The following is a 14,596-nucleotide window of genomic DNA, read 5'->3' on the forward strand; positions in this document are numbered from 1 at the left end:
TAGTCTGACGCCTTAACCACTCGGCCACGACAACTGTTGTGAAGTTGCTTTCGCCCAATTATGAAATTAAAATTATATTCTTAACAAATGTTACAAAACAATTAAGCGTTGTCGGCAGGATTCGAACCTGCGCGGGCAGAGCCCAACAGATTTCTAGTCTGTCGCCTTAACCACTCGGCCACGACAACTGTTGTGAAGTTGCTTTCCCCCAATTATGAAATTAAAATTATATTCTTAACAAATGTTACAAAACATTTAAGCGTTGTCGGCAGGATTCGAACCTGCGCGGGCAGAGCCCAACAGATTTCTAGTCTGTCGCCTTAACCACTCGGCCACGACAACTGTTGTGAAGTTGCTTTCGCCCAGTTTTGAAATTAAAATTATATTGTCAACAAATTTTGCAAAACATTTAAGCGTTGTCGGCAGGATTCGAACCTGCGCGGGCAGAGCCCAACAGATTTCTAGTCTGTCGCCTTAACCACTCGGCCACGACAACTGTTGTGAAATCGCTTTCACCCAATTATGAAATATAAATTATATTCTTAGCAAATGTTACAAAACAGTTAAGCGTTGTCGGCAGGATTCGAACCTGCGCGGGCAGAGCCCAACAGATTTCTAGTCTGTCGCCTTAACCACTCGGCCACGACAACTGTTGTGAAATCGCTTTCACTCAATTATGAAATTAAAATTATATTGTCAACAAATTTTGCAAAACATTTAAGCGTTGTCGGCAGGATTCTAACCTGCGCGGGCAGAGCCCAACAGATTTCTAGTCTGTCGCCTTAACCACTCGGCCACGACAACTGTTGTGAAATCGCTTTCGCCCAGTTCTGAAATTAAAATTATATTCTTAACAAATGTTACAAAACAATTAAGCGTTGTCGGCAGGATTCGAACCTGCGCGGGCAGAGCCCAACAGATTTCTAGTCTGTCGCCTTAACCACTCGGCCACGACAACTGTTGTGAAATCGCTTTCACTCAATTATGAAATTAAAATTATATTCTTAACAAATGTTACAAAACAATTAAGCGTTGTCGGCAGGATTCGAACCTGCGCGGGCAGAGCCCAACAGATTTCTAGTCTGTCGCCTTAACCACTCGGCCACGACAACTGTTGTGAAATCGCTTTCACCCAATTATGAAATATAAATTATATTCTTAACAAATGTTACAAAACAATTAAGCGTTGTCGGCAGGATTCGAACCTGCGCGGGCAGAGCCCAACAGATTTCTAGTCTGACGCCTTAACCACTCGGACACGACAACTGTTGTGAAGTTGCTTTCGCCCAATTATAAAATTAAAATTATATTCTTAACAAATGTTACAAAACAATTAAGCGTTGTCGGCAGGATTCGAACCTGCGCGGGCAGAGCCCAACAGATTTCTAGTCTGTCGCCTTTACCACTCGGCCACGACAACTGTTGTGAAGTTGCTTTCCCCCAATTATGAAATTAAAATTATATTCTTAACAAATCTTACAAAACATTTAAGCGTTGTTGGCAGGATTCGAACCTGCGCGGGCAGAGCCCAACAGATTTCTAGTCTGTCGGCTTAACCACTCGGCCACGACAACTGTTGTGAAGTTGCTTTCGCCCAGTTTTGAAATTAAAATTATATTGTCAACAAATTTTGCAAAACATTTAAGCGTTGTCGGCAGGATTCGAACCTGCGCGGGCAGAGCCCAACAGATTTCTAGTCTGTCGCCTTAACCACTCGGCCACGACAACTGTTGTGAAATCGCTTTCACCCAATTATGAAATATAAATTATATTCTTAACAAATGTTACAAAACAATTAAGCGTTGTCGTCAGGATTCGAACCTGCGCGGGCAGAGCCCAACAGATTTCTAGTCTGTCGCCTTAACCACTCGGCCACGACAACTGTTGTGAAGTTGCTTTCGCCCAATTATGAAATTAAAATTATATTCTTAACAAATGTTATAAAACAATTAAGCGTTGTCGGCAGGATTCGAACCTGCGCGGGCAGAGCCCAACAGATTTCTAGTCTGTCGCCTTAACCACTCGGCCACGACAACTGTTGTGAAATCGCTTTCGCCCAGTTCTGAAATTAAAATTATATTGTCAACAAATTTTGCAAAACATTTAAGCGTTGTCGGCAGGATTCGAACCTGCGCGGGCAGAGCCCAACAGATTTCTAGTCTGTCGCCTTAACCACTCGGCCACGACAACTGTTGTAAAATCGCTTTCACCCAATTATGAAATATAAATTATATTGTCAACATTTTTTGCAAAACAATTAAGCGTTGTCGGCAGGATTCGAACCTGCGCGGGCAGAGCCCAACAGATTTCTAGTCTGTCGCCTTAACCACTCGGCCACGACAACTGTTGTGAAATCGCTTTCGCCCAGTTCTGAAATTAAAGTTATATTGTCAACAAATTTTGCAAAACATTTAAGCGTTGTCGGCAGGATTCGAACTTGCGCGGGCAGAGCCCAACAGATTTCTAGTCTGTCGCCTTAACCACTCGGCCACGACAACTGTTGTAAAATCGCTTTCACCCAATTATGAAATTAAAATTATATTGTCAACAAATTTTGCAAAACATTTAAGCGTTGTCGGCCGGATTCGAACCTGCGCGGGCAGAGCCCAACAGATTTCTAGTCTGTCGCCTTAACCACTCGGCCACGACAACTGTTGTGAAGTTGCTTTCGCCCAGTTTTGAAATTAAAATTATATTGTCAACAAATTGTGCAAAACATTTAAGCGTTGTCGGCAGGATTCGAACCTGCGCGGGCAGAGCCCAACAGATTTCTAGTCTGTCGCCTTAACCACTCGGCCACGACAACTGTTGTGAAATCGCTTTCACCCAATTATGAAATATAAATTATATTCTTAACAAATGTTACAAAACAATTAAGCGTTGTCGGCAGAATTCGAACCTGCGCGGGCAGAGCCCAACAGATTTCTAGTCTGACGCCTTAACCACTCGGCCACGACAACTGTTGTGAAGTTGCTTTCGCCCAATTATGAAATTAAAATTATATTCTTAACAAATGTTACAAAACAATTAAGCGTTGTCGGCAGGATTCGAACCTGCGCGGGCAGAGCCCAACAGATTTCTAGTCTGACGCCTTAACCACTCGGCCACGACAACTGTTGTGAAGTTGCTTTCCCCCAATTATGAAATTAAAATTATATTCTTAACAAATGTTACAAAACATTTAAGCGTTGTTGGCAGGATTCGAACCTGCGCGGGCAGAGCCCAACAGATTTCTAGTCTGTCGCCTTAACCACTCGGCCACGACAACTGTTGTGAAGTTGCTTTCGCCCAGTTTTGAAATTAAAATTATATTGTCAACAAATTTTGCAAAACATTTAAGCGTTGTCGGCAGGATTCGAACCTGCGCGGGCAGAGCCCAACAGATTTCTAGTCTGTCGCCTTAACCACTCGGCCACGACCACTGTTGTGAAATCGCTTTCACCCAATTATGAAATATAAATTATATTCTTAGCAAATGTTACAAAACAGTTAAGCGTTGTCGGCAGGATTCGAACCTGCGCGGGCAGAGCCCAACAGATTTCTAGTCTGTCGCCTTAACCACTCGGCCACGACAACTGTTGTGAAATCGCTTTCACTCAATTATGAAATTAAAATTATATTGTCAACAAATTTTGCAAAACATTTAAGCGTTGTCGGCAGGATTCTAACCTGCGCGGGCAGAGCCCAACAGATTTCTAGTCTGTCGCCTTAACCACTCGGCCACGACAACTGTTGTGAAATCGCTTTCGCCCAGTTCTGAAATTAAAATTATATTCTTAACAAATGTTACAAAACAATTAAGCGTTGTCGGCAGGATTCGAACCTGCGCGGGCAGAGCCCAACAGATTTCTAGTCTGTCGCCTTAACCACTCGGCCACGACAACTGTTGTGAAATCGCTTTCACTCAATTATGAAATTAAAATTATATTCTTAACAAATGTTACAAAACAATTAAGCGTTGTCGGCAGGATTCGAACCTGCGCGGGCAGAGCCCAACAGATTTCTAGTCTGTCGCCTTAACCACTCGGCCACGACAACTGTTGTGAAATCGCTTTCACCCAATTATGAAATATAAATTATATTCTTAACAAATGTTACAAAACAATTAAGCGTTGTCGGCAGGATTCGAACCTGCGCGGGCAGAGCCCAACAGATTTCTAGTCTGACGCCTTAACCACTCGGCCACGACAACTGTTGTGAAGTTGCTTTCGCCCAATTATGAAATTAAAATTATATTCTTAACAAATGTTACAAAACAATTAAGCGTTGTCGGCAGGATTCGAACCTGCGCGGGCAGAGCCCAACAGATTTCTAGTCTGTCGCCTTTACCACTCGGCCACGACAACTGTTGTGAAGTTGCTTTCCCCCAATTATGAAATTAAAATTATATTCTTAACAAATCTTACAAAACATTTAAGCGTTGTTGGCAGGATTCGAACCTGCGCGGGCAGAGCCCAACAGATTTCTAGTCTGTCGCCTTAACCACTCGGCCACGACAACTGTTGTGAAGTTGCTTTCGCCCAGTTTTGAAATTAAAATTATATTCTTAGCAAATGTTACAAAACAGTTAAGCGTTGTCGGCAGGATTCGAACCTGCGCGGGCAGAGCCCAACAGATTTCTAGTCTGTCGCCTTAACCACTCGGCCACGACAACTGTTGTGAAGTTGCTTTCACCCAATTATGAAATATAAATTATATTCTTAGCAAATGTTACAAAACAGTTAAGCGTTGTCGGCAGGATTCGAACCTGCGCGGGCAGAGCCCAACAGATTTCTAGTCTGTCGCCTTAACCACTCGGCCACGACAACTGTTGTGAAATCGCTTTCACTCAATTATGAAATTAAAATTATATTGTCAACAAATTTTGCAAAACATTTAAGCGTTGTCGGCAGGATTCTAACCTGCGCGGGCAGAGCCCAACAGATTTCTAGTCTGTCGCCTTAACCACTCGGCCACGACAACTGTTGTGAAATCGCTTTCGCCCAGTTCTGAAATTAAAATTATATTCTTAACAAATGTTACAAAACAATTAAGCGTTGTCGGCAGGATTCGAACCTGCGCGGGCAGAGCCCAACAGATTTCTAGTCTGTCGCCTTAACCACTCGGCCACGACAACTGTTGTGAAATCGCTTTCACTCAATTATGAAATTAAAATTATATTCTTAACAAATGTTACAAAACAATTAAGCGTTGTCGGCAGGATTCGAACCTGCGCGGGCAGAGCCCAACAGATTTCTAGTCTGTCGCCTTAACCACTCGGCCACGACAACTGTTGTGAAATCGCTTTCACTCAATTATGAAATTAAAATTATATTGTCAACAAATGTTACAAAACAATTAAGCGTTGTCGGCAGGATTCGAACCTGCGCGGGCAGAGCCCAAGAGGTTTCTAGTCTGTCGCCTTAACCACTCGGCCACGACAACTGTTGCGAAGTTGCTTTCGCCCAGTTTTGAAATTAAAATTATATTCTTAACAAATGTTACAAAACAATTAAGCGTTGTCGGCAGGATTCGAACCTGCGCGGACAGAGCCCAACAGATTTCTAGTCTGTCGTCTTAATCACTCGGCCACGACAACTGTTGTGAAATCGCTTTCACCCAATTATGAAATATAAATTATATTCTTAGCAAATGTTATAAAACAGTTAAGCGTTGTCGGCAGGATTCGAACCTGCGCGGGCAGAGCCCAACAGATTTCTAGTCTGTCGCCTTAACCACTCGGCCACGACAACTGTTGTGAAATCGCTTTCACTCAATTATGAAATTAAAATTATATTGTCAACAAATTTTGCAAAACATTTAAGCGTTGTCGGCAGGATTCTAACCTGCGCGGGCAGAGCCCAACAGATTTCTAGTCTGTCGCCTTAACCACTCGGCCACGACAACTGTTGTGAAATCGCTTTCGCCCAGTTCTGAAATTAAAATTATATTCTTAACAAATGTTACAAAACAATTAAGCGTTGTCGGCAGGATTCGAACCTGCGCGGGCAGAGCCCAACAGATTTCTAGTCTGTCGCCTTAACCACTCGGCCACGACAACTGTTGTAAAATCGCTTTCACCCAATTATGAAATTAAAATTATATTGTCAATAAATTTTGCAAAACAATTAAGCGTTGTCGGCAGGATTCGAACCTGCGCGGGCAGAGCCCAACAGATTTCTGGTCTGTCGCCTTATAACCACTCGGCCACGACAACTGTTGTGAAATCGCTTTCGCCCAGTTCTGAAATTAAAATTATATTGTCAACAAATTTTGCAAAACATTTAAGCGTTGTCGGCAGGATTCGAACTTGCGCGGGCAGAGCCCAACAGATTTCTAGTCTGTCGCCTTAACCACTCGGCCACGACAACTGTTGTGAAATCGCTTTCACCCAATTATGAAATTAAAATTATATTGTCAACAAATTTTGCAAAACATTTAAGCGTTGTCGGCAGGATTCGAACCTGCGCGGGCAGAGCCAACAGATTTCTAGTCTGTCGCCTTAACCACTCGGCCACGACAACTGTTGTAAAATCGCTTTCACCCAATTATGAAATATAAATTATTTTCTTAACAAATGTTACAAAACAATTAAGCGTTGTCGGCAGGATTCGAACCTGCGCGGGCAGAGCCCAACAGATTTCTAGTCTGTCGCCTTAACCACTCGGCCACGACAACTGTTGTGAAATCGCTTTTACCCAAGTATGAAATTAAAATTATATTGTCAACAAATTTTGCAAAACATTTAAGAGTTGTCGGCAGGATTCGAACCTGCGCGGGCAGAGCCCAACAGATTTCTAGTCTGACGCCTTAACCACTCGGCCACGACAACTGTTGCGAAGTTGCTTTCGCCCAGTTTTGAAATTAAAATTATATTCTTAACAAATGTTACAAAACAATTAAGCGTTGTCGGCAGGATTCGAACCTGCGCGGACAGAGCCCAACAGATTTCTAGTCTGTCGTCTTAATCACTCGGCCACGACAACTGTTGTGAAATCGCTTTCACCCAATTATGAAATATAAATTATATTCTTAGCAAATGTTATAAAACAGTTAAGCGTTGTCGGCAGGATTCGAACCTGCGCGGGCAGAGCCCAACAGATTTCTAGTCTGTCGCCTTAACCACTCGGCCACGACAACTGTTGTGAAATCGCTTTCACTCAATTATGAAATTAAAATTATATTGTCAACAAATTTTGCAAAACATTTAAGCGTTGTCGGCAGGATTCTAACCTGCGCGGGCAGAGCCCAACAGATTTCTAGTCTGTCGCCTTAACCACTCGGCCACGACAACTGTTGTGAAATCGCTTTCGCCCAGTTCTGAAATTAAAATTATATTCTTAACAAATGTTACAAAACAATTAAGCGTTGTCGGCAGGATTCGAACCTGCGCGGGCAGAGCCCAACAGATTTCTAGTCTGTCGCCTTAACCACTCGGCCACGACAACTGTTGTAAAATCGCTTTCACCCAATTATGAAATTAAAATTATATTGTCAATAAATTTTGCAAAACAATTAAGCGTTGTCGGCAGGATTCGAACCTGCGCGGGCAGAGCCCAACAGATTTCTGGTCTGTCGCCTTATAACCACTCGGCCACGACAACTGTTGTGAAATCGCTTTCGCCCAGTTCTGAAATTAAAATTATATTGTCAACAAATTTTGCAAAACATTTAAGCGTTGTCGGCAGGATTCGAACTTGCGCGGGCAGAGCCCAACAGATTTCTAGTCTGTCGCCTTAACCACTCGGCCACGACAACTGTTGTGAAATCGCTTTCACCCAATTATGAAATTAAAATTATATTGTCAACAAATTTTGCAAAACATTTAAGCGTTGTCGGCAGGATTCGAACCTGCGCGGGCAGAGCCAACAGATTTCTAGTCTGTCGCCTTAACCACTCGGCCACGACAACTGTTGTAAAATCGCTTTCACCCAATTATGAAATATAAATTATTTTCTTAACAAATGTTACAAAACAATTAAGCGTTGTCGGCAGGATTCGAACCTGCGCGGGCAGAGCCCAACAGATTTCTAGTCTGTCGCCTTAACCACTCGGCCACGACAACTGTTGTGAAATCGCTTTTACCCAAGTATGAAATTAAAATTATATTGTCAACAAATTTTGCAAAACATTTAAGAGTTGTCGGCAGGATTCGAACCTGCGCGGGCAGAGCCCAACAGATTTCTAGTCTGACGCCTTAACCACTCGGCCACGACAACTGTTGTGAAGTTGCTTTCGCCCAATTATGAAATTAAAATTATATTCTTAACAAATGTTACAAAACAATTAAGCGTTGTCGGCAGGATTCGAACCGGCGCGGGCAGAGCCCAAGAGATTTCTAGTCTGTCGCCTTTACCACTCGGCCACGACAACTGTTGTGAAGTTGCTTTCCCCCAATTATGAAATTAAAATTATATTCTTAACAAATGTTACAAAACATTTAAGCGTTGTTGGCAGGATTCGAACCTGCGCGGGCAGAGCCCAACAGATTTCTAGTCTGTCGCCTTAACCACTCGGCCACGACAACTGTTGTGAAGTTGCTTTCGCCCAGTTTTGAAATTAAAATTATATTGTCAACAAATTTTGCAAAACATTTAAGCGTTGTCGGCAGGATTCGAACCTGCGCGGGCAGAGCCCAACAGATTTCTAGTCTGTCGCCTTAACCACTCGGCCACGACAACTGTTGTGAAATCGCTTTCGCCCAGTTCTGAAATTAAAATTATATTCTTAACAAATGTTACAAAACAGTTAAGCGTTGTCGGCAGGATTCGAACCTGCGCGGGCAGAGCCCAACAGATTTCTAGTCTGTCGCCTTAACCACTCGGCCACGACAACTGTTGTGAAATCGCTTTCCCTCAATTATGAAATTAAAATTATATTGTCAACAAATTTTGCAAAACATTTAAGCGTTGTCGGCAGGATTCTAACCTGCGCGGGCAGAGCCCAACAGATTTCTAGTCTGTCGCCTTAACCACTCGGCCACGACAACTGTTGTGAAATCGCTTTCGCCCAGTTCTGAAATTAAAATTATATTCTTAACAAATGTTACAAAACAATTAAGCGTTGTCGGCAGGATTCGAACCTGCGCGGGCAGAGCCCAACAGATTTCTAGTCTGTCGCCTTAACCACTCGGCCACGACAACTGTTGTGAAATCGCTTTCACTCAATTATGAAATTAAAATTATATTCTTAACAAATGTTACAAAACAATTAAGCGTTGTCGGCAGGATTCGAACCTGCGCGGGCAGAGCCCAACAGATTTCTAGTCTGTCGCCTTAACCACTCGGCCACGACAACTGTTGTGAAATCGCTTTCACTCAATTATGAAATTAAAATTATATTGTCAACAAATTTTGCAAAACATTTAAGCGTTGTCGGCAGGATTCTAACCTGCGTGGGCAGAGCCCAACAGATTTCTAGTCTGTCGCCTTAACCACTCGGCCACGACAACTGTTGTGAAATCGCTTTCGCCCAGTTCTGAAATTAAAATTATATTCTTAACAAATGTTACAAAACAATTAAGCGTTGTCGGCAGGATTCGAACCTGCGCGGGCAGAGCCCAACAGATTTCTAGTCTGTCGCCTTAACCACTCGGCCACGACAACTGTTGTGAAATCGCTTTTACCCAATTATGAAATTAAAATTATATTGTCAACAAATTTTGCAAAACATTTAAGCGTTGTCGGCAGGATTCGAACCTGCGCGGGCAGAGCCCAACAGATTTCTAGTCTGTCGCCTTAACCACTCGGCCACGACAACTGTTGTAAAATCGCTTTCACCCAATTATGAAATTAAAATTATATTGTCAATAAATTTTGCAAAACAATTAAGCGTTGTCGGCAGGATTCGAACCTGCGCGGGCAGAGCCCAACAGATTTCTAGTCTGTCGCCTTATAACCACTCGGCCACGACAACTGTTGTGAAATCGCTTTCGCCCAGTTCTGAAATTAAAATTATATTGTCAACAAATTTTGCAAAACATTTAAGCGTTGTCGGCAGGATTCGAACTTGCGCGGGCAGAGCCCAACAGATTTCTAGTCTGTCGCCTTAACCACTCGGCCACGACAACTGTTGTAAAATCGCTTTCACCCAATTATGAAATTAAAATTATATTGTCAACAAATTTTGCAAAACATTTAAGCGTTGTCGGCAGGATTCGAACCTGCGCGGGCAGAGCCAACAGATTTCTAGTCTGTCGCCTTAACCACTCGGCCACGACAACTGTTGTAAAATCGCTTTCACCCAATTATGGAATATAAATTATTTTCTTAACAAATGTTACAAAACAATTAAGCGTTGTCGGCAGGATTCGAACTTGCGCGGGCAGAGCCCAACAGATTTCTAGTCTGTCGCCTTAACCACTCGGCCACGACAACTGTTGTGAAATCGCTTTTACCCAATTATGAAATTAAAATTATATTGTCAACAAATTTTGCAAAACATTTAAGAGTTGTCGGCAGGATTCGAACCTGCGCGGGCAGAGCCCAACAGATTTCTAGTCTGTCGCCTTAACCACTCGGCCACGATAACTGTTGTGAAATCGCTTTCACCCAATTATGAAATATAAATTATATTCTTAACAAATGTTACAAAACAATTAAGCGTTGTCGGCAGGATTCGAACCTGCGCGGGCAGAGCCCAACAGATTTCTAGTCTGTCGCCTTAACCACTCGGCCACGACAACTGTTGTGAAATCGCTTTTACCCAATTATGAAATTAAAATTATATTGTCAACAAATTTTGCAAAACATTTAAGAGTTGTCGGCAGGATTCGAACCTGCGCGGGCAGAGCCCAACAGATTTCTAGTCTGTCGCCTTAACCACTCGGCCACGACAACTGTTGTGAAATCGCTTTCACCCAATTATGAAATATAAATTATATTCTTAACAAATGTTACAAAACAATTAAGCGTTGTCGGCAGGATTCGAACCTGCGCGGGCAGAGCCCAACAGATTTCTAGTCTGTCGCCTTAACCACTCGGCCACGACAACTGTTGTGAAGTTGCTTTCCCCCAATTATGAAATTAAAATTATATTCTTAACAAATGTTACAAAACAATTAAGCGTTGTCGACAGGATTCGAACCTGCGCGGGCAGAGCCCAACAGATTTCTAGTCTGTCGCCTTAACCACTCGGCCACGACAACTGTTGTGAAATTGCTTTCCCACAATTATGAAATTAAAATTATATTGTCAACAAATGTTACAAAACAATTAAGCGTTGTCGGCAGGATTCGAACCTGCGCGGGCAGAGCCCAACAGATTTCTAGTCTGTCGCCTTAACCACTCGGCCACGACAACTGTTGTGAAGTTGCTTTCGCCCAATTATGAAATTAAAATTATATTCTTAACAAATGTTACAAAACAATTAAGCGTTGTCGGCAGGATTCGAACCTGCGCGGGCAGAGCCCAACAGATTTCTAGTCTGTCGCCTTTACCACTCGGCCACGACAACTGTTGTGAAGTTGCTTTCCCCCAATTATGAAATTAAAATTATATTCTTAACAAATGTTACAAAACATTTAAGCGTTGTTGGCAGGATTCGAACCTGCGCGGGCAGAGCCCAACAGATTTCTAGTCTGTCGCCTTAACCACTCGGCCACGACAACTGTTGTGAAGTTGCTTTCGCCCAGTTTTGAAATTAAAATTATATTGTCAACAAATTTTGCAAAACATTTAAGCGTTGTCGGCAGGATTCGAACCTGCGCGGGCAGAGCCCAACAGATTTCTAGTCTGTCGCCTTAACCACTCGGCCACGACAACTGTTGTGAAATCGCTTTCACCCAATTATGAAATATAAATTATATTCTTAGCAAATGTTACAAAACAATTAAGCGTTGTCGGCAGGATTCGAACCTGCGCGGGCAGAGCCCAACAGATTTCTAGTCTGTCGCCTTTACCACTCGGCCACGACAACTGTTGTGAAGTTGCTTTCCCCCAATTATGAAATTAAAATTATATTCTTAACAAATGTTACAAAACATTTAAGCGTTGTTGGCAGGATTCGAACCTGCGCGGGCAGAGCCCAACAGATTTCTAGTCTGTCGCCTTAACCACTCGGCCACGACAACTGTTGTGAAGTTGCTTTCGCCCAGTTTTGAAATTAAAATTATATTGTCAACAAATTTTGCAAAACATTTAAGCGTTGTCGGCAGGATTCGAACCTGCGCGGGCAGAGCCCAACAGATTTCTAGTCTGTCGCCTTAACCACTCGGCCACGACAACTGTTGTGAAATCGCTTTCACCCAATTATGAAATATAAATTATATTGTCAACAAATGTTACAAAACAGTTAAGCGTTGTCGGCAGGATTCGAACCTGCGCGGGCAGAGCCCAACAGATTTCTAGTCTGTCGCCTTAACCACTCGGCCACGACAACTGTTGTGAAATCGCTTTCACTCAATTATGAAATTAAAATTATATTGTCAACAAATTTTGCAAAACATTTAAGCGTTGTCGGCAGGATTCGAACCTGCGCGGGCAGAGCCCAACAGATTTCTAGTCTGTCGCCTTAACCACTCGGCCACGACAACTGTTGTGAAATCGCTTTCGCCCAGTTCTGAAATTAAAATTATATTCTTAACAAATGTTACAAAACAATTAAGCGTTGTCGGCAGGATTCGAACCTGCGCGGGCAGAGCCCAACAGATTTCTAGTCTGTCGCCTTAACCACTCGGCCACGACAACTGTTGTGAAATCGCTTTTACCCAATTATGAAATTAAAATTATATTGTCAACAAATTTTGCAAAACATTTAAGCGTTGTCGGCAGGATTCGAACCTGCGCGGGCAGAGCCCAACAGATTTCTAGTCTGTCGCCTTAACCACTCGGCCACGACAACTGTTGTGAAATCGCTTTTACCCAATTATGAAATTAAAATTATATTGTCAACAAATGTTACAAAACAATTAAGCGTTGTCGGCAGGATTCGAACCTGCGCGGGCAGAGCCCAAGAGATTTCTAGTCTGTCGCCTTAACCACTCGGCCACGACAACTGTTGCGAAGTTGCTTTCGCCCAGTTTTGAAATTAAAATTATATTCTTAACAAATGTTACAAAACAATTAAGCGTTGTCGGCAGGATTCGAACCTTCGCGGACAGAGCCCAACAGATTTCTAGTCTGTCATCTTAACCACTCGGCCACGACAACTGTTGTGAAATCGCTTTCACCCAATTATGAAATATAAATTATATTCTTAGCAAATGTTATAAAACAGTTAAGCGTTGTCGGCAGGATTCGAACCTGCGCGGGCAGAGCCCAACAGATTTCTAGTCTGTCGCCTTAACCACTCGGCCACGACAACTGTTGTGAAATCGCTTTCGCCCAGTTCTGAAATTAAAATTATATTCTTAACAAATGTTACAAAACAATTAAGCGTTGTCGGCAGGATTCGAACCTGCGCGGGCAGAGCCCAACAGATTTCTAGTCTGTCGCCTTAACCACTCGGCCACGACAACTGTTGTGAAATCGGTTTTACCCAATTATTAAATTAAAATTATATTGTCAACAAATTTTGCAAAACATTTAAGCGTTGTCGGCAGGATTCGAACCTGCGCGGGCAGAGCCCAACAGATTTCTAGTCTGTCGCCTTAACCACTCGGCCACGACAACTGTTGTAAAATCGCTTTCACCCAATTATGAAATTAAAATTATATTGTCAACAAATTTTGCAAAACATTTAAGCGTTGTCGGCAGGATTCGAACCTGCGCGGGCAGAGCCAACAGATTTCTAGTCTGTCGCCTTAACCACTCGGCCACGACAACTGTTGTAAAATCGCTTTCACCCAATTATGAAATATAAATTATTTTCTTAACAAATGTTACAAAACAATTAAGCGTTGTCGGCAGGATTCGAACCTGCGCGGGCAGAGCCCAACAGATTTCTAGTCTGTCGCCTTAACCACTCGGCCACGACAACTGTTGTGAAATCGCTTTTACCCAATTATGAAATTAAAATTATATTGTCAACAAATTTTGCAAAACATTTAAGAGTTGTCGGCAGGATTCGAACCTGCGCGGGCAGAGCCCAACAGATTTCTAGTCTGTCGCCTTAACCACTCGGCCACGACAACTGTTGTGAAATCGCTTTCACCCAATTATGAAATATAAATTATATTCTTAACAAATGTTACAAAACAATTAAGCGTTGTCGGCAGGATTCGAACCTGCGCGGGCAGAGCCCAACAGATTTCTAGTCTGTCGCCTTAACCACTCGGCCACGACAACTGTTGTGAAATCGCTTTTACCCAATTATGAAATTAAAATTATATTGTCAACAAATTTTGCAAAACATTTAAGAGTTGTCGGCAGGATTCGAACCTGCGCGGGCAGAGCCCAACAGATTTCTAGTCTGTCGCCTTAACCACTCGGCCACGACAACTGTTGTGAAATCGCTTTCACCCAATTATGAAATATAAATTATATTCTTAACAAATGTTACAAAACAATTAAGCGTTGTCGGCAGGATTCGAACCTGCGCGGGCAGAGCCCAACAGATTTCTAGTCTGTCGCCTTAACCACTCGGCCACGACAACTGTTGTGAAGTTGCTTTCGCCCAATTATGAAATTAAAATTATATTCTTAACAAATGTTACAAAACAATTAAGCGTTGTCGACAG

At 42.6% G+C, this 14,596-nt stretch overlaps 50 non-coding genes across 50 annotated transcripts; all 50 read right to left on the reverse strand.

Moving 5' to 3' along the window:
• Window positions 1-106: 106 nt before the first annotated feature.
• Window positions 107-188, reverse strand: Trnas-aga (transfer RNA serine (anticodon AGA)). The gene has a single exon. It is a non-coding gene; the product is annotated as a tRNA-Ser (tRNA).
• Window positions 189-260: 72 nt separating this feature from the next.
• Window positions 261-342, reverse strand: Trnas-aga (transfer RNA serine (anticodon AGA)). The gene has a single exon. It is a non-coding gene; the product is annotated as a tRNA-Ser (tRNA).
• A 72-nt stretch (window positions 343-414) lies between these two features.
• Trnas-aga (transfer RNA serine (anticodon AGA)) lies at window positions 415-496 on the reverse strand. The gene has a single exon. It is a non-coding gene; the product is annotated as a tRNA-Ser (tRNA).
• Window positions 497-568: 72 nt separating this feature from the next.
• On the reverse strand, window positions 569-650 carry Trnas-aga (transfer RNA serine (anticodon AGA)). Its single transcript has one exon. It is a non-coding gene; the product is annotated as a tRNA-Ser (tRNA).
• Window positions 651-876: 226 nt separating this feature from the next.
• Window positions 877-958, reverse strand: Trnas-aga (transfer RNA serine (anticodon AGA)). Its single transcript has one exon. It is a non-coding gene; the product is annotated as a tRNA-Ser (tRNA).
• Window positions 959-1,030: 72 nt separating this feature from the next.
• Trnas-aga (transfer RNA serine (anticodon AGA)) lies at window positions 1,031-1,112 on the reverse strand. Its single transcript has one exon. It is a non-coding gene; the product is annotated as a tRNA-Ser (tRNA).
• A 226-nt stretch (window positions 1,113-1,338) lies between these two features.
• Trnas-aga (transfer RNA serine (anticodon AGA)) lies at window positions 1,339-1,420 on the reverse strand. Its single transcript has one exon. It is a non-coding gene; the product is annotated as a tRNA-Ser (tRNA).
• A 226-nt stretch (window positions 1,421-1,646) lies between these two features.
• Trnas-aga (transfer RNA serine (anticodon AGA)) lies at window positions 1,647-1,728 on the reverse strand. The gene has a single exon. It is a non-coding gene; the product is annotated as a tRNA-Ser (tRNA).
• Window positions 1,729-1,954: 226 nt separating this feature from the next.
• Window positions 1,955-2,036, reverse strand: Trnas-aga (transfer RNA serine (anticodon AGA)). The gene has a single exon. It is a non-coding gene; the product is annotated as a tRNA-Ser (tRNA).
• A 72-nt stretch (window positions 2,037-2,108) lies between these two features.
• On the reverse strand, window positions 2,109-2,190 carry Trnas-aga (transfer RNA serine (anticodon AGA)). The gene has a single exon. It is a non-coding gene; the product is annotated as a tRNA-Ser (tRNA).
• Window positions 2,191-2,262: 72 nt separating this feature from the next.
• On the reverse strand, window positions 2,263-2,344 carry Trnas-aga (transfer RNA serine (anticodon AGA)). Its single transcript has one exon. It is a non-coding gene; the product is annotated as a tRNA-Ser (tRNA).
• Window positions 2,345-2,724: 380 nt separating this feature from the next.
• Window positions 2,725-2,806, reverse strand: Trnas-aga (transfer RNA serine (anticodon AGA)). Its single transcript has one exon. It is a non-coding gene; the product is annotated as a tRNA-Ser (tRNA).
• Window positions 2,807-3,494: 688 nt separating this feature from the next.
• Window positions 3,495-3,576, reverse strand: Trnas-aga (transfer RNA serine (anticodon AGA)). Its single transcript has one exon. It is a non-coding gene; the product is annotated as a tRNA-Ser (tRNA).
• A 226-nt stretch (window positions 3,577-3,802) lies between these two features.
• Window positions 3,803-3,884, reverse strand: Trnas-aga (transfer RNA serine (anticodon AGA)). Its single transcript has one exon. It is a non-coding gene; the product is annotated as a tRNA-Ser (tRNA).
• A 72-nt stretch (window positions 3,885-3,956) lies between these two features.
• Trnas-aga (transfer RNA serine (anticodon AGA)) lies at window positions 3,957-4,038 on the reverse strand. Its single transcript has one exon. It is a non-coding gene; the product is annotated as a tRNA-Ser (tRNA).
• A 226-nt stretch (window positions 4,039-4,264) lies between these two features.
• Window positions 4,265-4,346, reverse strand: Trnas-aga (transfer RNA serine (anticodon AGA)). Its single transcript has one exon. It is a non-coding gene; the product is annotated as a tRNA-Ser (tRNA).
• A 226-nt stretch (window positions 4,347-4,572) lies between these two features.
• On the reverse strand, window positions 4,573-4,654 carry Trnas-aga (transfer RNA serine (anticodon AGA)). Its single transcript has one exon. It is a non-coding gene; the product is annotated as a tRNA-Ser (tRNA).
• A 72-nt stretch (window positions 4,655-4,726) lies between these two features.
• On the reverse strand, window positions 4,727-4,808 carry Trnas-aga (transfer RNA serine (anticodon AGA)). Its single transcript has one exon. It is a non-coding gene; the product is annotated as a tRNA-Ser (tRNA).
• Window positions 4,809-5,034: 226 nt separating this feature from the next.
• Window positions 5,035-5,116, reverse strand: Trnas-aga (transfer RNA serine (anticodon AGA)). Its single transcript has one exon. It is a non-coding gene; the product is annotated as a tRNA-Ser (tRNA).
• A 72-nt stretch (window positions 5,117-5,188) lies between these two features.
• Trnas-aga (transfer RNA serine (anticodon AGA)) lies at window positions 5,189-5,270 on the reverse strand. Its single transcript has one exon. It is a non-coding gene; the product is annotated as a tRNA-Ser (tRNA).
• Window positions 5,271-5,650: 380 nt separating this feature from the next.
• Window positions 5,651-5,732, reverse strand: Trnas-aga (transfer RNA serine (anticodon AGA)). The gene has a single exon. It is a non-coding gene; the product is annotated as a tRNA-Ser (tRNA).
• Window positions 5,733-5,958: 226 nt separating this feature from the next.
• Window positions 5,959-6,040, reverse strand: Trnas-aga (transfer RNA serine (anticodon AGA)). Its single transcript has one exon. It is a non-coding gene; the product is annotated as a tRNA-Ser (tRNA).
• A 535-nt stretch (window positions 6,041-6,575) lies between these two features.
• Trnas-aga (transfer RNA serine (anticodon AGA)) lies at window positions 6,576-6,657 on the reverse strand. Its single transcript has one exon. It is a non-coding gene; the product is annotated as a tRNA-Ser (tRNA).
• A 380-nt stretch (window positions 6,658-7,037) lies between these two features.
• Window positions 7,038-7,119, reverse strand: Trnas-aga (transfer RNA serine (anticodon AGA)). The gene has a single exon. It is a non-coding gene; the product is annotated as a tRNA-Ser (tRNA).
• Window positions 7,120-7,345: 226 nt separating this feature from the next.
• Window positions 7,346-7,427, reverse strand: Trnas-aga (transfer RNA serine (anticodon AGA)). The gene has a single exon. It is a non-coding gene; the product is annotated as a tRNA-Ser (tRNA).
• Window positions 7,428-7,962: 535 nt separating this feature from the next.
• On the reverse strand, window positions 7,963-8,044 carry Trnas-aga (transfer RNA serine (anticodon AGA)). Its single transcript has one exon. It is a non-coding gene; the product is annotated as a tRNA-Ser (tRNA).
• Window positions 8,045-8,578: 534 nt separating this feature from the next.
• Trnas-aga (transfer RNA serine (anticodon AGA)) lies at window positions 8,579-8,660 on the reverse strand. The gene has a single exon. It is a non-coding gene; the product is annotated as a tRNA-Ser (tRNA).
• A 72-nt stretch (window positions 8,661-8,732) lies between these two features.
• Window positions 8,733-8,814, reverse strand: Trnas-aga (transfer RNA serine (anticodon AGA)). The gene has a single exon. It is a non-coding gene; the product is annotated as a tRNA-Ser (tRNA).
• Window positions 8,815-9,040: 226 nt separating this feature from the next.
• Window positions 9,041-9,122, reverse strand: Trnas-aga (transfer RNA serine (anticodon AGA)). Its single transcript has one exon. It is a non-coding gene; the product is annotated as a tRNA-Ser (tRNA).
• Window positions 9,123-9,194: 72 nt separating this feature from the next.
• On the reverse strand, window positions 9,195-9,276 carry Trnas-aga (transfer RNA serine (anticodon AGA)). The gene has a single exon. It is a non-coding gene; the product is annotated as a tRNA-Ser (tRNA).
• Window positions 9,277-9,502: 226 nt separating this feature from the next.
• Trnas-aga (transfer RNA serine (anticodon AGA)) lies at window positions 9,503-9,584 on the reverse strand. Its single transcript has one exon. It is a non-coding gene; the product is annotated as a tRNA-Ser (tRNA).
• Window positions 9,585-9,656: 72 nt separating this feature from the next.
• On the reverse strand, window positions 9,657-9,738 carry Trnas-aga (transfer RNA serine (anticodon AGA)). Its single transcript has one exon. It is a non-coding gene; the product is annotated as a tRNA-Ser (tRNA).
• Window positions 9,739-10,581: 843 nt separating this feature from the next.
• On the reverse strand, window positions 10,582-10,663 carry Trnas-aga (transfer RNA serine (anticodon AGA)). Its single transcript has one exon. It is a non-coding gene; the product is annotated as a tRNA-Ser (tRNA).
• A 72-nt stretch (window positions 10,664-10,735) lies between these two features.
• Trnas-aga (transfer RNA serine (anticodon AGA)) lies at window positions 10,736-10,817 on the reverse strand. Its single transcript has one exon. It is a non-coding gene; the product is annotated as a tRNA-Ser (tRNA).
• A 72-nt stretch (window positions 10,818-10,889) lies between these two features.
• Window positions 10,890-10,971, reverse strand: Trnas-aga (transfer RNA serine (anticodon AGA)). The gene has a single exon. It is a non-coding gene; the product is annotated as a tRNA-Ser (tRNA).
• A 226-nt stretch (window positions 10,972-11,197) lies between these two features.
• Window positions 11,198-11,279, reverse strand: Trnas-aga (transfer RNA serine (anticodon AGA)). Its single transcript has one exon. It is a non-coding gene; the product is annotated as a tRNA-Ser (tRNA).
• Window positions 11,280-11,351: 72 nt separating this feature from the next.
• On the reverse strand, window positions 11,352-11,433 carry Trnas-aga (transfer RNA serine (anticodon AGA)). Its single transcript has one exon. It is a non-coding gene; the product is annotated as a tRNA-Ser (tRNA).
• A 226-nt stretch (window positions 11,434-11,659) lies between these two features.
• On the reverse strand, window positions 11,660-11,741 carry Trnas-aga (transfer RNA serine (anticodon AGA)). Its single transcript has one exon. It is a non-coding gene; the product is annotated as a tRNA-Ser (tRNA).
• A 72-nt stretch (window positions 11,742-11,813) lies between these two features.
• On the reverse strand, window positions 11,814-11,895 carry Trnas-aga (transfer RNA serine (anticodon AGA)). Its single transcript has one exon. It is a non-coding gene; the product is annotated as a tRNA-Ser (tRNA).
• Window positions 11,896-12,121: 226 nt separating this feature from the next.
• Trnas-aga (transfer RNA serine (anticodon AGA)) lies at window positions 12,122-12,203 on the reverse strand. The gene has a single exon. It is a non-coding gene; the product is annotated as a tRNA-Ser (tRNA).
• A 72-nt stretch (window positions 12,204-12,275) lies between these two features.
• On the reverse strand, window positions 12,276-12,357 carry Trnas-aga (transfer RNA serine (anticodon AGA)). The gene has a single exon. It is a non-coding gene; the product is annotated as a tRNA-Ser (tRNA).
• Window positions 12,358-12,429: 72 nt separating this feature from the next.
• Trnas-aga (transfer RNA serine (anticodon AGA)) lies at window positions 12,430-12,511 on the reverse strand. Its single transcript has one exon. It is a non-coding gene; the product is annotated as a tRNA-Ser (tRNA).
• Window positions 12,512-12,583: 72 nt separating this feature from the next.
• On the reverse strand, window positions 12,584-12,665 carry Trnas-aga (transfer RNA serine (anticodon AGA)). Its single transcript has one exon. It is a non-coding gene; the product is annotated as a tRNA-Ser (tRNA).
• A 72-nt stretch (window positions 12,666-12,737) lies between these two features.
• On the reverse strand, window positions 12,738-12,819 carry Trnas-aga (transfer RNA serine (anticodon AGA)). Its single transcript has one exon. It is a non-coding gene; the product is annotated as a tRNA-Ser (tRNA).
• A 380-nt stretch (window positions 12,820-13,199) lies between these two features.
• On the reverse strand, window positions 13,200-13,281 carry Trnas-aga (transfer RNA serine (anticodon AGA)). The gene has a single exon. It is a non-coding gene; the product is annotated as a tRNA-Ser (tRNA).
• Window positions 13,282-13,353: 72 nt separating this feature from the next.
• Trnas-aga (transfer RNA serine (anticodon AGA)) lies at window positions 13,354-13,435 on the reverse strand. Its single transcript has one exon. It is a non-coding gene; the product is annotated as a tRNA-Ser (tRNA).
• A 72-nt stretch (window positions 13,436-13,507) lies between these two features.
• On the reverse strand, window positions 13,508-13,589 carry Trnas-aga (transfer RNA serine (anticodon AGA)). The gene has a single exon. It is a non-coding gene; the product is annotated as a tRNA-Ser (tRNA).
• A 225-nt stretch (window positions 13,590-13,814) lies between these two features.
• On the reverse strand, window positions 13,815-13,896 carry Trnas-aga (transfer RNA serine (anticodon AGA)). The gene has a single exon. It is a non-coding gene; the product is annotated as a tRNA-Ser (tRNA).
• Window positions 13,897-14,122: 226 nt separating this feature from the next.
• On the reverse strand, window positions 14,123-14,204 carry Trnas-aga (transfer RNA serine (anticodon AGA)). Its single transcript has one exon. It is a non-coding gene; the product is annotated as a tRNA-Ser (tRNA).
• Window positions 14,205-14,430: 226 nt separating this feature from the next.
• Trnas-aga (transfer RNA serine (anticodon AGA)) lies at window positions 14,431-14,512 on the reverse strand. Its single transcript has one exon. It is a non-coding gene; the product is annotated as a tRNA-Ser (tRNA).
• Window positions 14,513-14,596: the final 84 nt, after the last annotated feature.

This window comes from Phallusia mammillata, chromosome 2 (assembly GCF_965637545.1).
Source record: "Phallusia mammillata chromosome 2, kaPhaMamm4.hap1.1, whole genome shotgun sequence".
NCBI lineage: Eukaryota > Metazoa > Chordata > Ascidiacea > Phlebobranchia > Ascidiidae > Phallusia > Phallusia mammillata.